The sequence below is a fragment of the Muntiacus reevesi genome, chromosome 22 (genome assembly GCF_963930625.1).
Source record: "Muntiacus reevesi chromosome 22, mMunRee1.1, whole genome shotgun sequence".
NCBI classification, from domain to species: domain Eukaryota; kingdom Metazoa; phylum Chordata; class Mammalia; order Artiodactyla; family Cervidae; genus Muntiacus; species Muntiacus reevesi.
In genome coordinates this window covers 42,739,759-42,757,289 of record NC_089270.1, presented here as the reverse complement: position 1 = coordinate 42,757,289, position 17,531 = coordinate 42,739,759, and the positions used below count along the sequence as shown (strand labels likewise).

Sequence of the window (17,531 nt, the reverse complement as noted above, 5' to 3'; positions counted from 1 at the left end):
GTGAGCACTTTTTTAAATGAAAAAAAATCCCCTGAAGTAATTATTAGATGATGAAAGTAAATTAATTCAATTCAGTACTTAAAGAATGAAAATTATTGTGATCCCTGAAGCAGTGTGTATGCAGATATAGGTTCTTTCATGTGAAAAATTATGGCAGAAAAATGCTGAAATATTAAGAAAATGTGATACCCGCTGCTTTTTCTCCTATAAACTCAGTCATTTTAAGATGGTAAATATCCACAGAGGCTGGTAAGCAGATGTTTCATAGCTAGAAAGACAGGGGATCAGGATTCAGGCCAATTACACGCACTCTCATCTCTGGGGCCCACACGCTTAACCCCTAACTAGAGTCGCAGTCAGTAAGAGAAAACAAATTTAGTAGAAATAATACTTATTTCTTCTTCTTACTCTCCTTTCCCCACTGCCCTAACCACCCAACAAGAGTAAATTTCTGTTGTAAAGTTGTAAAATGCCATCCTAAATATTCTGTTAAAGAATATTTTGCTATGTCCTACTGCTTCATATTAGCATTGCAGAAGTTGTCTGTTTTGCTACATTGTGAAAATTTCTTTGATTTTTTAGGCCCATCTGTACAAAAATATTTATAATAACAATTGGCATTATTTGTCAAGAAAATAGGTGCTAATGATGACCACTCACTTAATCCAGTTAATTCTGTGGAGACAGACTGTTGATACAGCTGCCAAATCATAAATTGATCATAAAATAGTTTATTGAAGGATATGTACAGACATATGCTCAAGTTTTCATGATGGTTGTTGTGGCATAGAATTGAAAATTCTTTATAAAATATAGGTACTCGCCTTTTTGATATGGAAGATCTTAGACCTAAACATTGAGAATAAAACTGGGGAGTCAAGTAAATAAGAGTATAACTCCTTACCTGATTTATAAAATTGTATTCCCTATTCAGAATGCTTTTTCATACTGTTCACACCTAGACAGCATATTAAAAAGCAAAGACATTACTTTGCTAACAAAAGTCCATATAGTCAAAACTGTGTAGTTTCTAGTAGTTTCATGTATGAATGTAAGGGTTGGACTATAAAGAAGGCTGAGTGCTGAAGCATTGATGCTTTTGAACTGTGGTGATAGAGAAGACTCTTGAGAGTCCCTCGGCATGCAAGGAGATCAAATCAGTCAATCCTAAAGGAAATCAGTCCTGAATATTTATTGGAAGGACTGATGGTGAAGATGAAACTTCAATACTTTGGCCACCTGATGCAAAGAGCCAACTCATTAGAAAAGACCCTGATGGTGGGAAAGATTGAGGGCAGGAGGAGAAGGGGATGACAGAGGATGAGATGGTTGGATGGCATCACTGACTCAGTGGACATAAGTTTGAGCACGCTCCGGGAGATGGTGAAGGACAGGGAAGCCTGGCATGCTGCGGTTCATGGAGTCGCAAAGAGTCGGACACCACTGAGTGACTGAACAACGATAATATTAAGGTTGCTTGGTCACAGTTTGCTGTCTGAATACTGGATGGGCCTAATGTTAGTTGCAATTACTAAGTTTTTTTTCTAAAGTTAATCTTGGAAAATTAGTTAACTGCCACAGTCAATAATAAAATAATCATAAAAGTAAACTTTTGAATTTTATTTAAAATGTAAAGATATTTCCAACAAGAACATTAATTAATTGTGAAAATGGGGACGGGGGAAATTTTGTTTAATAATTGAGATGTCAGTAAACACTAAGACTTTGAAGCAGACTTCTAATGAAAGCTTCTGTGTTATGATTCCTCCTCTGAAGAAAGATTGGTGTTCCTAGGATTTAGAATCTTTTTTTTTTTTTTCGTGGTAAGAGGAATGGTTATTGGTTGCAGAGTTCAGGTAGGTTTTCCTGTTCTTTTACCTTCCCGGTAGTAAGTAAGGCAGTGATGAAACAGCCTTTGCGGAGTAATTCACGAGCAGGGTGCCGTCTGACATCTGGACTTTGATACGTCTTGCCCGATGATGTGTGTGGGCTCATGCCAAGGGATTGGCCATATAACATGCAGCACACCGTGCCAGGCTGGTTGGTTTACAGTCCTTAAGCAGCCAGCTCTGCAGAACAAGTCCCCAGGAGGGGGCCTTTGTGTGCTGCTGAAGCCCGCCAAGTTCTCCGAGCGAAGGCTTCCACAGCCAGGTGTCCTCTCCCAGACTGTTCACTTTCTGTCCTCCCCATCGATATGATCAGTGCAGCCTGTATTTTACATGGTGGCTGGCACCATTCAAGACACTGGGGCATTACAAAGGCCCTTATCAGCCTTCTTGCCTGACCATGTAGACCGAGTCACCCATCAGTTAAATAGCCATTCAAGAAACTGTCATTTAATTTGCCTTTAATTATAGATAACTCCCTTGGTTCCAGCTCAGTTGAACCCCACCAAATCCACCTTAACTTTAGAGCAAGGGATGACTTTTTTCTTATCAGTGAATTCTAACAGTCTAAAATTCTCTACTTAGCTTAAAAGCTTTATTTGTGGACCCAGGCTGAGGGTAATGATGTCATCATAACTGATATTTTTAGAACTTTACTATGGTCTTTTAGAATATTTCCAATTAGAAAACTTGGGGTTAGGTATTTCTACAGTGGGAAGAGAAGCAATTGATATAAAAGGAGAATTTTATCTCCTAAATAAATGAAATGTAGCTTAAGTTGCTATTTGACCATTTACTACTGCCGTCAACCTAGGAATCAGATGTGATGTCAGTTACATGTTTTGAACCTTGGATGATCATGGAGAAAGTACTGCACTCATTTATTTCATCAGGCAGTGCCAAAGACCAGTTATGTAGTAATGTAATAATACTTGCAGCACCGTACAGGATGTTATTTGTTTAAATTTTTTAATTGACTCATTTTATATAGAGTCAAATCTTTTTAAAAAATATTTATTCTCGGCTGCCTTGGGTCTTAATTGTAGCACACGGGATCTTTTGTTGCGTCTCAGGCTTCTCCCCAGTTGCAGTGTGTGGGCTTAGCCTACCAGCAGCATGTGGGATCTTAGTTCCCTAACAAGGGATCCCCCTGGAATCCCCTGCATTGGAAGGTGGATTCTTAACCGCTGGACCACCGAGGAAAACACGTGAAGTCAATTCTTCTCACACTTAACCTAATGTTCTGTGATGGTCTTCAAAATCTACTGATTATAATTTTTAACATTAACCATTGGAGACTTTACTGATGGAAACCAAAAGTAGGTTTTGTGAAAATCTCTGACCTGTATGCCTGAATAAATAATCACTGAAAACATTTTGAAATTAAACCCTCCAATTTTTTTTGTTTGTTTTTGCCATTTTTAAATAATGTGATCTCAGTTATATTGCACATTTCCTTGTCTTTTGGATAATTTAACTCTTTCTGAGGACTGCATGCCTAACGCAGTGCCTTATTTGCTGTGTTATCAATCTCCTTTCCTCTTAAGGGGGATACAATATGTTATTTCCGATGAAGTTGGAAGGTGTGTTTGCATCTATACTAAGGATCCCAGACTGTTATCTTCTTGTAATTGGTAATTATTCTTTATGCGTCCTCACTTTCTCTCACCACTGCTTAGGGCAAAGTAGTTTAAACCACTTCCTCCTCACATCAGACTTTCTGTGAACTCTTAGTAAGGCCAGAACTGCAGATCACGAGAGGAGACGAGATGACCATCTTGAACATCATTAGCCTCGTTTTGATAGCCAGATCTCGGGACAGCAGAGATCTGGGGACTTGACACCCAGATGGGGGCTCAGTCCTGTGTGTGTTGTGCAGGTACTTTTCCATACATATGATGAGCGTTCATCTCTCCTTTCCCCTCAAAGCTCCTGACTCCAGCTTCCAAGATAAGTTTCCCAGGACACAGACAAGTAATTTCATCTCTCTGGGCTCAGGTTTCTCATCCAGAAAACAGAGATGTTTGCAGTATCTACTTCCTCGGTAGTTTTGAGGATAACTGAGGTAGTATCTGTGAAGTTCTCACAGCAGTCATACGTGTGTCAGATATGTGCATGCTTAGTCATTCAGTCGTGTCCGACTCTTTGCGACCCCGTGGACTATAGCGCACCAGACTCCTCTGTCCATGGGATTCTCCAGGCAAGAATACTGAGTGGTTGCCACTTCTCTAGGGGATCTTCCCGACCCAGAGAGCGAACCTGCATCTCCTGTGTCTCCTGCATTGCAGGCTGATTGTATGCTGCTGAGCCAGCAGTCATACATAGCAAGGGTTAAATAATTAAAAAAAAAAAGATTGACCTCTGGATAAATGACTCTTTAAGCGTTTGAAAGGAAAGATCTGAGAGGAAGCTTCTCCTAGTTGAGGTTGATTTACACTTTCTCCTCTGGGGTAGGAGTGGGGTAATTTAGATGAATTTGTATATGAAGGCGCAGAACTGAAAGGTATTACCTAAAATATCTGTAGAAAGTGCTGGCAGTAAGCCTGGGTCCTGACTGGGTCTAATAACGTATGGAAAGATGTTCATAACAGCTCCTCTGGGGCTCTTCATAGTATGTCTTAAAAGGAGACAAGAGGAATAAACTGCAAATATATGGGGATGGAGGGAATTGGGGGCAAAGCTTATGCCAAGAGTTAGCAGTTATCTTCTATTACCTAATAAAGGCTGAAAGAGGGATTCTCATGGAAGATGATATATATATATATATATCTCAAGTTATATGTGTGTCTTTCTATCTCTATCTCTCTATCTATCTATCTATCTATCTCAAACCTTTTAACCACCTGTCTAACTTAGGTGTTTTTCTCAGCATCTCCCAGGGAAAGAGGCCCTGGCCATCTGCTTTGTTAAAGAAAGCAGGCACCAGCATGGTGTGGCACATGCAGGGGATGCCCTGCCGGCCAGCATGAAGCTGGGCAGCCCTTGGTGGTGCCCGCGGGGAGAAGGCCCTGCCCGGGGCGCGGCCCCCCGCCGCTGTGCGGTCCCGCTGCCCGAGGACCATGCTGGCGCCCGGCCAGGTGGCTGTTGGCTCCGACGGCCGCCCTTTGCCCCGGCTCGCAGCCCCGGTCATAATTCGCTCTAGGCTCAGAGGTGCAGCCTTGTCCAGCTGCAGCGTGTTTATCTTGTAATCCACAGACAAGAAGAAAGGAGGCAAATTCCAGCCTTTTAAGAAGTTGTTCGGCAAAAGGAGAAAGAAAGGCACGTCGGTGTCCCAGGAGGCGTCTGCGGGGCGCAAGTGCCGCTCTCCCCCAAGTGTCAGCAATGGGACCTTCTCTTCCGACGAGGAGACCCTGGAGGACAGTCTGAGGTAATCACTCACGCTTTTTGCCCCCAGACCTTCCACGGAGTTCGGGGTGGGGAGTGGAGTCCCAAGGGAGGCAGGGCGACCTCGGCCCGGGTTCCACCTCCGGAAGGTGGAGGATCGGGGTGCACGGGGCGCTAGCTCTACGCAGCCACCTCGGGGAGCTGGCACACGGGTCTCACTTGCCGGGAGAGCCCCGGAGTCTAAGCCTTCCTCTGGCTGCCCTCGCCCTGGAGGAAAGGGGCGGCTCACTGCCTCAGCTCAGCAAGCTTCCTTGGCTTGAAGGAGACTGTGTCCCCTGTCCCGCTGCCTGGCGGGGAGGAGGTTTCACACCCACGTAGAGTACATAGACTGCTGGGGCACAGACGCCACCCTCCCCTGGCCATCTCTTGCAGCTTCCAGAACCCACCTCCGATGAGTTTCTGCTCCTTGTTCTCTCTCCACCTGTCTCCCCTCTTCTCGGCTCTCCTCCACCCCTTCCGCCTCTCCTCCTCCTCTCTCCCTCCCCGTCTCTTTTCTCTCCTCCACTCTCTCTCTCCCCATCTCTACTCCCTCCTTCTCTCTCTCCTTCTCTCCCCTCCTGTCTCTGCTGTCTCCTCTCTCCCTCACTCCATCTGGCTGTGACAGTGTCAAGAACTTAGACACGCAGGGTCAGGCAGTACTTTCTCACCTGAGTGCTGGGAATTGAAGCCAGAGTCAGAGATGGTTAAGCTCTGCTCCTGACAGCTCTGCAGTCAGCTCCTCTGAGAAGGCCTTTCCCACTACCAGTTCTGGTTTGTCTGCCCTTGACAGCATTCCCGCAGCATCGGGAGCCTGGCTCCAGCAAAGAGCTTGTCACTTTCTCTGGACATTATTGATGGGCTTGTCTGTCTCACTCACTCACCTGTCAGTTCTGTGAAGTCAGGGAGCGGGTTTTCTTCAGCCTCATCTTAGGCTCTCAAAATGTTTCCTGTGAATGCTTGGCAATGCATTAAGTCCGTGTTGATGGCATAGATGATGTAATCTGTGATATTCTTATTGTGTTTCAAGGACAAAGACAAAAACATCCTCAGTGGCCTGTCTGTGAGTATAGTGTTGTCAACTGCAGTTGAGCCCAGATTCCAGAATCCTGAAGCAGGCCATCCACATTAAGCTTTACAGTGCCCACGACAGCATTTGTTAGTTCCAAGTAATGCCGACTCCTTTTCTCCACAGGCCCGTATTTATTTTCCATTGTCTGTAGTAAGGAAATTACTGACCAAAGGAAACGACCTCAGTGAAAGAGAACACAGCTAGCACCAAACTAGACCCAACTGTTGGCATGTCAGCACTGACGGAGAACTGAGTATTGTTCAGCGTGAATCAGTTTTGATTTTACTTCAGTTTCTTCCTTTGCAAAGTAAGACTCTGAAACTTTCTGCTTTACACATCAGAATGAGGTAGATACTGAAATTCGACCGAGTAGCGGATTAATGCAAAATCTGAGTGCATCTGGAAAGTTCTCCTTTAGAAGGACTGTCCTGTGAAAATAGAGCTGATCCTTTTTATAGCTCTGTCAAGTCTCTGATTTCTTGTTGAACTATATTCGACTCAGAAGACCCTAGACTCTGGTTCTCATCCCACTTAATTGGCATTCCAGTTACCCTTAGGTTTTTTCCTTAAGGTTTAAAGTTTTACAAAGCCTTGGGGAAATCTACATTGGATCTGACAGCTCCATTTCCAGTAAATATATGTAATGTTACCTGTTGTTCTTAATAAACCTATATTTATGAAACGTATGCTGTATTTTAATTGTTTAACACATTTGTGTGATACAGGAAGTTAGAAGGATAAATTTTGGACAGTGAGCTTTAAAATGGCTCTTTAAATATTTTTAAAATTAAAAGAACAGGAAAATAGAAGTTCCTTAAAATAGATATATTCCTGTTTTCTTCTCAGAAATTTCCTTTTTTCAATATTAAATTATTTACATACGTATTGCGGCTCTGGGTCTCCCCTGCTGCAGGCCGGCCTTCTCTGGGGGTGGCCAGCAGGGCTGGCCTGTTGTGGGGCACACGAGTGTCTCCCTGCAAGACTTCCCTTGTTGCAGACCACAAGCTCTAGGTACTCGGGCTTCCGGAGGTGTGGCACATGGCCTTAGTTGCTCCGAGGCATGTAGAATCTTCCCAGACCAGGGATTGAACTCGCCCCTGTGTTGGGAGGTATATTCTTATCCACTGTACTACCAGGGAAGCCCCAGAAATTTCCAACTGAAAAATAATTCCACCCATGAAGTAAATATTACATGCATCATCTACAGTATAGCTGAACTTCTGATTATTTGCCCTATTTACAGTAGGAGAAGATGAAAAATGCTGCTTCTGATGATGCTTATTTTCAGTTCACTGCTCAATTAACAGATAGGCTCCTTTATGTTGTGTAGGATTCAAAAAGTATATATATATATATGTAGTGTATTTTATTTGTTAATCTCCAAAACGGGCGGCTGGTACTAAAATACAAAACTCAAAATTCTGTGAACATGATCTCAGGTGGAGGCTCCAAGGAGGCAGACTTCAGCCCAGTGTGAAGGAGAATTTCATAATTACTAGAGCTGTTTAAAAATGGAGAGGCTGGGTGTATGCCAGGGGGATTGGGACTGATGAAGGGCAATTTCTGCACCGGGTAGGAATTTAAAGGAGCTGAACTTTAACATGCTGTCGAACTCCAAAAATCTGTAATTCTAGAAATGTCTCCATGGCCAAAAATAGCTCATTATTGATCTGCTCCTTCTGCCTGAAATTTCTCATTTCCTTTGGGTCTTAAAGCATTCTGTTCTTTCTCTAGCTTAGAAGCTTTTATTTCTCCTAGGCTGCTACTTTTAAATTGTACATGCCAATGGGAAAAGCAAAACAGTAAAACATGATCAGTTTTTAACAATTTAATATGACTTCCTTTATTAACTAAAGACAGCTAATGCCGTGTTTCCCAAAGTGTGCTAAATAGATTTTAAATTTCAAAAGGGGGAGAGGGTCATTTTGACAAAAAGGTCTGGGAAATCCTGGACCAAAACGAATTAAATGGAATTCTTTACATAGGACTTTTCAGAGCTTTCACTATACCATTGTTCCCTGGGAATTTCCAAGAAGAGAGATGTCATTTGCAGCATTTCCAAGATTCCTTTAACCACACACTTCCCCCCCACCCCAGAGAATATCCATTGGTGTATATTAAAGTTACCACGTGTTAAACTTAATACAAATGTGTTTTACATAGGTGAATTCATGTAATATTTCCCATGACTCTCTAAGATTGACATTATCCCTCCCATTTCAAAGATGAGAAAGCTAGAGCTAGAGAATGACTTGCTGGTAAGCCTCTGAGGCGGGACTCAAACAACGAGTGCACGCGAAACCATCCAGTCCCGGCCTCTCTGTCCTGCTGCCGCTGGACTAGGGAGCTAGTCACGTGGCCCGGGTTGTCCTGCCGGCCCTGGGTCACTGAGCTCGGACATCCTTTGGTCCTCAGCTGCCTGACAGGGGTTCTTCGACTTACGGGGACAGTGCTTGTCCTGCCTCCAGTTTCTGCTTAGCACCTGGCGTTGACTGTATCACAGGCAGCTGCGGCTCTTGACAGTGAGTGCCCGCTGTGAGCATGCTAAGGACTGAAGGGGCTCCCTGGAGGGGGAGCCCCCCGGGGCTGGAGCAGGACAGGAAGGGGCTCGGGAATAAGGAGGCCTGGAGCTGTCTGCCAGCAAGGGACAGCACTTGGAGTGGCTGAGAGACACGCACGGATGTTTCCAGTCAGAAATGGCATAAGCAGAGGCTTCCACGGGAGGACGAATGTGGCAAATAGGAGTAAACTTTCCAGCTCATTCTGTGAGGCCACTGTTACCTTAAAACCAAATCCAGGCGAAGACATCACAGAAAAAGAAAATTATAGACCAATATCTCTAAGGAATCAAGACATAAAAATCTGAAACAAAATACTAGCAAACTGCATCCAACAACAAATAGAAAGGATTATATGCCATGACCTAATGGAATTTAAGCCAGAAATACAAAGTTAGTTTTATATGCAAAAATCAATCAATATAATACACTACATTAACAAAATAAAGGACACAAACCACGACATCTCAGCTAATGGAGATGAAAGCATTTGACAAAATCCAACACCCTTACATGATAAAAAAAACACTCAAAACTGGGAGTGGAAAGGAATTTCTTCAACTTGATAAAGGACAGTGATGAAAATCCACAGCTAATATTATGCTTAATGGTGAAAAAATGTGTTTCCCTTGAGATCAGGAAAAAGAAAAGAATCACTTTTTAACACTGTACTTACTGTAGGTTATAACTAGGACAGTTAGGCAAGAAATAGAAGCTTTAATTTTGGAAAGGAAGAAATAAAGCCATCTATCTGCAGATGCCATGCTCTTATATATAGAAAATCCCGAGGAATCCACAAGAAAACCATTCAACTAATAGAGTTGAGCAAGATTTCGGAATACAAGATTCAGGTTTTCTAAATGTCCATCGACAGAGGAATAGATACAGAAGACATGGTACATATATGCGGTGGCACATTACTCAGCCATGAAAAGAATGAAATAATGCAATTTGCAGCAACTCTCTGTTTGGACCTAGAGAGTGTCATACTAAGTGAAGTAAGTTAGAGAAGGGAAAATATCATATGGCATCCCTTTTATGTGGGATCTAAAAAATGATACAAATGAACTTACTTACAGAACAGAAAGAGATTCACAGACTGAGAAAACAAATTTAAGGTTGTGGGGGTGGGGTTGGAGGGGGCTTGGGGGAGGGGATAGTTGGGTGGTGGTCCGGGAAGGTCGTGTACACGCTGCTATATTTAAAATGGGTAACCAGCAAAGACCCATGCATGGCGCGTGGAGATCTGCTCGGTGCTGTGTGCCAGCCTGGACGGGAGGGAGTACTGAGGGAGAATGGATAATGCATGGCTGAGTCCCTTCACTGTTCCCCTGGAAGTACCACAACATTGTTAATTGGCTAAACCCGAATACAAAATAAAAAATTTAAATTTGGGGGAGAAAAGAAAAAAGATTAGGGTTTTCTATTTCAGTGTGCCCACTACTCCTAAGAAAAAGTCCAGGCTTCCCAAAGCCCTCCTGTTAAGTCCCTCTGACTGGCCCTCCACCCGGCCACGGGGGCTCATCTTCCCTGCATTGGACCCCAGGACTGGGGTAGCCAGTATGTGGCTTGAGCCCCTCACTGCCTAGGCAGGATCTCTGCCCTTATAATCTCCGTTTCCTTCTGAGTCCTCTTCCCCAGCACAGGTTCTGGCCTGATCACACCCACTAGAAAGACTGTAATAAAAAAGACAGACAGTAGTAAGTTTTGGTAAGGATGTGGGAAATGGGAACCCTCCTACATTGCTGATGATGTAAAATGATGCAGCCACTTTGGAAAACACTTGGACAGCTCCTCCAAATTGTTAAACATAGAGTTACCATATGACTCGGCTGATTTTGCACATGGTAATTCTTTTGTCTGGAAAACCCCACCCCCCTACCTCTACCTCCTTCCTCATCTAATTCCTCTTCATCCTGCAGTTTTCTGCACAAATGCACCTTCCTCCAGGGAGCAAGCTTTCTCTGGCCCCCTGAGCCTAGACCAGGACCCCCTGCCTTTGTTCTCACAGCTTTCTTTACTTTTCCATAAACGTAGGCCTGCACACCTTACCTTTCATCCTATTTCCAGCCTCCAGCACTGTGCCTAGCACATAACAGGCATTCAATAATTATTCATTGAATGAATGAATACATGAATCCTCCCCTTTTTACCATACTGACTCTTCCCACTCACTGTACCAGTCAGTATTCTCTTAATTCATCCTTCGGCTTCCCACCGTGATGAAGAGGATCTCTGTCCCTTTGACCTGCTGGAAAAGGAAAATTACACGGTTGGTGCAGTGAGACAGCATGTCACCAATGAAATTACAGTGAAGCCCAGGCTCTCTGATTACCGTGTGTGCGTCAGTTCCTTGGCCTTGCTGCTTTTCAAAAGATGAAGTCAGAAAAGACTAGTTTACTTTATCATTTCTCCTCTATCCATGAGAACCTGGGATGTGCTAAAATTGAACAGAGTGGAGAAGAGGTGCAAAAGCATTAAATGTATGAAAATTAGCACTAAGCAGGAGAACTAACAGACCTGGGCTGAGTAAGTCTAGGAGAAAGGAGGTTGGTGATCAGTTTGAGTAATTATTAGAGATACAAAATGTGGAAGGGCAGAAGATTGGAAGCCAGGATCCTCTTGTGAATCCAGGTGTTTTCAGAGCTGTGTGACCTTTACCAAGCCAGCCTCTTGATCTGTTAAATGGATATGCTGTCTTCCAGCATAATTCTGAGGACAAAAAATGCATGTGGGGGCTTCCCTGGTGGCTCAGTGGTAAAGAATGTGTCTGCCAATGCACGAGACATGGGTTTGATCCCTGGTCTGGGAGGATCACACTTGCCGCTGAGCAACTAAGCCTGTGAACTGCAGCTCCTGAGCCCATGCACTGCAATTGCTGAAGCCCATGTGCCTAGACCCTGTGCTCCCCAAGAGGAGAAGCCACTGCAGGAAGAAGCCTGAGCACCACAACGAAGCCTAGCCCCTGCTCACTGCAACTAGAGAAAAGCCCAAGCAGCAATGAAGACTCAGCACAGCCAAAAATAAATGAAATAAAATTATTTTAAAAATTCATGGGACCTGACACTATTTGGTATAAAGAAGTACTTTCCAAATGCAGGGTGATATTACTACTGAGACAAAGAGGATGTTGATAACTAGTTTTCTATTTCCAAAGCATAGACCAAGACTAAACCGATTGCCACGATGGCTAGAGAGGTTTATGGAAAGACCTCACTCCAGGTGGGGCACCTGCAGGGTGCATGGGAGGCTGAGGAGTCCCTACAGAAAGTCCGAGGCAGGCTGGATGACTGATCGTCCTACGTGACATAGACCAGGGACTGAGCCTGGAGGCTGGAGTAGATGATCCTTCGACTTCCAGTTCTCAGTGTCTGCTTTAAGACTCCAAACTGTCTTCCTCTTCCTTGAATTTTTTATGACATATCCTGTTTCTCTTGTAATTATAGCTGATTCGGTACCCTTTAGCCTATTGAGAACTGTGTATTTTCATAGAAGGTCAGAGTCCAGGATGAGTCTCCAAGATGTCACACAAAATGTAATCTGACTTCAGTCTCTTGCAGCAACTCCAGTTTGTTTGATGATGATAGTTAATTGCTCTTCGGCATTTCATTTAAATGAGACTCACGGCTCTGTTTAGGAAGAAAAGTGCTGATCAATTACAATTGCCCCTGTTGTCATGGAAACAAGCTGCAATTGGACTATAATTATGTTTCCTTATTCCTGAAGTGAATCCCTAATCATTGCCATGGTGATTACCCAATATCTATGGTCCCAAATTACATGATGCTTGTCCAAAAATGACAAAGGAGAAGTAGGAGGGCTGGCCTGAGACATGTGTTAACCGTGCAGCTGCGGAGAGCCTTCTCCTTTTTTGGGTGGGGAGAATTCCCCTCTGTAGGCTCTTACTCCAAGGTTAGATGATGTCAGTGGGTCTTAGATGTGACCAGAGTTCAGAGTAGTGGCCAGAAGACTGTATCAGGCATTATGAGTTAACAGAAAACCCATCTACAGGTATCTTTCTGCAATGGTAATGAAATGCATTATCTGATTCCTGATAGTCTAGAAGACTTTCCATGTTCCAAGGACCATTGATGAAGCAACCTAACAACATAATCAAGATCCAGTCTGATTCCTTTTCTTCTCTGGCATTTTCAGGGAGCATGGCTATCCCCAGGCTTATTTCCTCAGGGCTCCAATGTGGCTGCCTCTGTTCCAGCTGTCACCTGCAGATGACACAAACCAGGAACAAAAAAGGAGATCATCGCTGTCTTGTGTCACATTTTATTCATGAGGAGACTTTTCCCCAAAACACCTCCACCAGCAAACTTTCCCTCCCTTTTCATTGTTCCTTTCACACCAGACCCCACTGGAAGCAGTAGTTCTAGACAACACAGCTTAAAATGGAGATGGCCCTCCGGTGCTCCTTAGCACTCACTGCCTGTGGGTGAGGGATGCAATAGTATGTCTCAGGGATAACTTTGTTTTATTTTCCTTCTCACCTTCTCTCTCTACTGTTCCATTCTAGGGCTTAAGCTCCAGGCCACAGACCCATCACACACCCTCTATCTGATCTCTGCCTCTTCTGCAGCTAGGCATGGGCATAGGGCACTGCAGATAGGTGTGGACATCCAGGAGCATGGGGTGTGGCATCCTTTGCTCTCAGGCCACAGCCTGTGCCCCTGAGAAGAAAGACAGCCTCTTGGAGGACAAGTGGAATCCGAGCACCAGAGAGCTAGCTGTTCAGATGACTGGTCTGTGCGGACGGGCTGAGTGGGAGACGAGCATCAGAAGGGGATCCCAGAGCATAGTGGTGGCTGGTCTGGGTCATGCGGCCGTTAGCTTCTGGTTCTCCTTCTCCAAGCACCCAGGTTTCCTTTCAGGGAATCAGTTCTGCTGTGTGCCCTTCTGGCAGAAGTTGGTGCCTGCTTCCTAGGACAGAAGCCAAAAGGCCCGGATCTTCTACTTGCCCTCCTGCTGAAGCCTGGCCTGAACATGTGACCCAGCCTGGCCAATGAGCCTTTGTCTCTAGGGCTTTGACTGGGCAGGTGGATCCAGGAAGTAAAGACACAGCCCGGAGAGCAGTCTGTGACGGGGCTCTTTGAGCGCTGTGTTCCAGCGGCTGTGGTTCCTGACGCCTTGACCTCCAGAGTTCTCTTCACCCCTGTCTTTCTCCAGGCTCTCACTCTAACTTTCGTTGTCCTTTGAGCCCTCACTGTTCATCTAGTAGCTTTTCTTTTCCTAATTAGTTTGTTTATTATCATTATTTTAATTTCTGGCCACCCTAGGTCTTCGTTGCTGTGGGCAGAAGCTCTTCTCTTGCTGTGGAGCATGGGCTCTAGAACTCTAAATTTCGGACAATGAGTTTAAAAATGACTCTTTAAATATTTTTAAAATTGAAAAAATAGGAAAATAGAAGTTGCTTAAAATATATATTTCCGTTTTCATCTCAGAAATTTCTTTTTTAGATTATTTATGTATCTATGGCTGCACCTTCACTGCTGCACACAGGCTTTCTCTGGTTACGGCAGGCGGGGGCTGCTCTTCATTGTGATGCACGGGCTTCTCATTGCCGTGACTTCTCTCGTTGCAGAGCGCAGGATCTAGGCACTAAGGCTTGGGTAGTTGTGGCACTCGGGCTTAGCTGCCCCTCGGACTATAGAATCTTCCCGGTCCAGGGATCAAACCCACGTCCCGTGCGTTGGCAGGTGGGTTCTTAACCCCTGGACCACGAGGGAAAGCCTAGCAGCTTTTCTCTTGGTTGAGTGAGACAAAGTTGGTTTCTCTTACTTGCAGCTAAGAACTGTACCTGACACAGAATTAAACCTGGAGAACTTGGTGAGAGAGAGATGGGAAACAGCCAGAAGCAGTTTGCTGGTTTGAGTTGAGACGGAGGCCTAGAAGGAACCTTTGAAAATGCTGATCATCCTGACTGTGCCCACTTTTTGCCTTCTCAGGACTCTCACTCCCTCAGTGACCTCCCCATTGAAAACCCATCTGATGAACTCCAGTATACTGTTGATCCTTTACGCATCCACTGAAAAAACATACAGCCTTCATTTTGTAAAGGGCTGTGGGAGAAGCTGGGCTTCCCTATCGTGAACTTCCTTGGCATGGGCTTCTCTGGTGGCTCAGATGGTGAAAAGTCCACCCACAATGCAGGAGACCCAGGTTCGATCCCTGGGTCAGCAAGATCTGCTGGAGAAGGGAATGGCTACTCACTTCAGTATTCTTGCCTGGAGAATTCCATGGACAGAGGATCCTGGCAGGGCTTATAGTCCATGGGGTCGCAAAGAGTTGGACATGACTGAGCGACTAACACTTTGACACTTTCACGGGAGAAACAAAGATAACAGTTATGATCCCTGCCCTCATGCAACTCCAAGTGCTGTAGTGAAAATATGATGATACATCTTACAATGCGAAAGCACTTTTGTTTTCCTTCTCATTTAAGGCATGATTTTAGTAACCACAACATAAACATGTATGTAACGAGAAGTGCGTGCATAGGGCTTTCTGAGGGAGAAAAGGTCCCCTTCTTCCAGCAAAACAGGCGAGCCTGTGTGGGATTGATAAGATGCTGTTGGACCTTGAAGGATAAGTAGGACCTGCACGGAGAGATTGGCAGTGGGCAGTCAGCCCACGGGGAGGAAGGGCCTCTGCAGTGATGGAGCCAGCAGAGGGTGTCTGGGGGACTAAACGGTTGGGTTTGCGTTTCTGGATGTTTGAGTAGGGTAACACTTGATAATAAGAGGTAATATTTATGTAAACACGTTACTCTAAGGTTTTTACCTGTGGTAGCTCATTTAATCCTAAATAAGCTCCATGTGCTACGCTAGTCACTCAGTCGTGTCTGATTCTTTGTGAACTCATGGACTGCAGCCCACCAGGCTCCTCTGTCCATGGAATTCTCCAGGCCAGAATACTGGAGTGGGTAGCCTCTCCCTTCTCCACGAGATCTTCCCAACCCAGGGATTGAACCTAGGTCTCCTGCATTGCAGGCGGATTCTTTACCATCTAAACCACCAGGGAAGCCCTAAGCTGCATGAAGTAGGTCATATTATCATCCTTATTTACGGATAAGGAAACCGATGACCTGGAGGTTTAGTGACATGCCCAAGGCCACACAGCTGTAAGTGGGAGAACCAGGTTTCATAAGGAGACACATTGGCTTCAGTCTGAGTACTAAATCCCTGCATTGCAGGGCCTCTGCTTCAGAAAGCCAGAGTGCTTTAGGGTACCTAAATGCCATCGTGAAGAGCCTTAAGTGCCAGGCAACCACTGCAGCTTCATCTGGTAGAATTTGGCAAAAAGGAACCACTAGAGGTTTCTGAGCTGGCAAATTAACTGCTTAAAGATGAGTGTCAGGTTTGAGAGGAGGTGGAACTGGAGGAGACTGCAGTTGGCGATCATTTACAGATGTCGGTCATCTTACAGGAAATAAGCAGAGATCTGCTAAGGGCAGTTTAAGGGCTAGTGAGCATTGTGGTCACTGTTCCTCCTGGTTTCAGTTCTTTTTAAAAAGAAATGTATTTGGCTGCAATGAATCTTAGCTGCGGCACAAAGGATCTTTGATGTTCCTTGCAGCATTTGGGTTCTTGTCATTGCAGCGTGTGGGATCTAGTTCCCCGAGCAGAGTCAAATCCAGACCCCCTGTGTGGGGAGCACGAGGCCTAGCCACTGGGCCACCAGGGAAGTCCTTCAGTTCTGTCTTGGTAAAGCCTCTCTCTTCACGTTCGGGGCCTCAGCTTCTTTGTCCAAAAGGACAAGTCCTGGCCTTGGTGACCACGGAGGCAGCAGAGGCTGCTGGCTGGCGGGGACGGCTGCCGCCCTGGGTGTGCGGCTCTCTCCTGGTGCTGGTCTCCATGAGGGGCCCGCTGGAGACGGGGCAGGGAGCTCTCCAGGGCCCCAGGCACAGCCGAGGAGGCCTGTGGCAAGCAGACTCCAGTGCAGGTTTAAATGGGTCCGGGAGCTCAGATTTGCAGTCTTACTCATTGATTTCGATATTGTTTTTGAAGGATTTCTCCCTGTGAAAGGGCAGATAATGTTTACTCATTAAGGCCTTTGGTATAATACCTTTCCCCTAACCTGGATCTGGCTTCACTTACAAAATATTATAGCACAGAACCTAAGGGATGCTAGTAACAAAGAAATAGGAAAGATTGGAATTTTGTGGGAAACGCCTGATGAGTTTGCTTTTGTTTGTGTCAAATCTGTGGGGACAATGGACTAGTCACGTAGTAGGATCCACTGGAGTATCAGTCCAAGTAGTAAGCGTCCCTGGCGGCTCAGTGGTAAAAAAAATCCGCCTGCCAGTGCAGGAAACGCCAGTTCAATCCGTGGATCAAGAAGATCCCCTGGAGAAGGAAATGACAACCCACTCCAGTGTCCTTGCCTGGGAAATCCCATGGACAGAGGAGCCTGGTAGGCTGCACTCCATGGGGTCGTGAAGAGTCGGACACGACTGAGCGACTTCACTTTCACTTTTCACTTTCATGCTTTGGAGAAGGAAATGGCAACCCACTCCAGTGTTCTTGCCTGGAGAATCCCATGGACAGAGGAGCCTGGCGGGCTGCAGTCCATGGGGTTGCAGAAGAGCCTGACACAACTTAGCGACTAAACAGCACATTGGGGTCCACTAGTGTAGCAGGAGACAGG

General features: G+C 45.2%; 1 protein-coding gene across 4 annotated transcripts in view; it reads left to right on the top strand.

Annotated features, from left to right (window-relative positions):
- The window catches only part of CRACD (capping protein inhibiting regulator of actin dynamics), a 282,251-nt gene that overhangs the window by 225,866 nt on the left and 38,854 nt on the right, over window positions 1–17,531 (top strand). For 3 of the 4 annotated variants that reach the window (XM_065914365.1, XM_065914362.1, XM_065914363.1), the window contains one exon: window positions 5,082–5,253. The exons of the other annotated variant lie outside the window; for it this stretch is intronic. The gene's annotated coding sequence lies outside the window, so the exon portion shown is untranslated. The remainder of the gene's footprint in view (window positions 1–5,081; window positions 5,254–17,531) is intronic. 4 annotated transcript variants of the gene reach the window in all.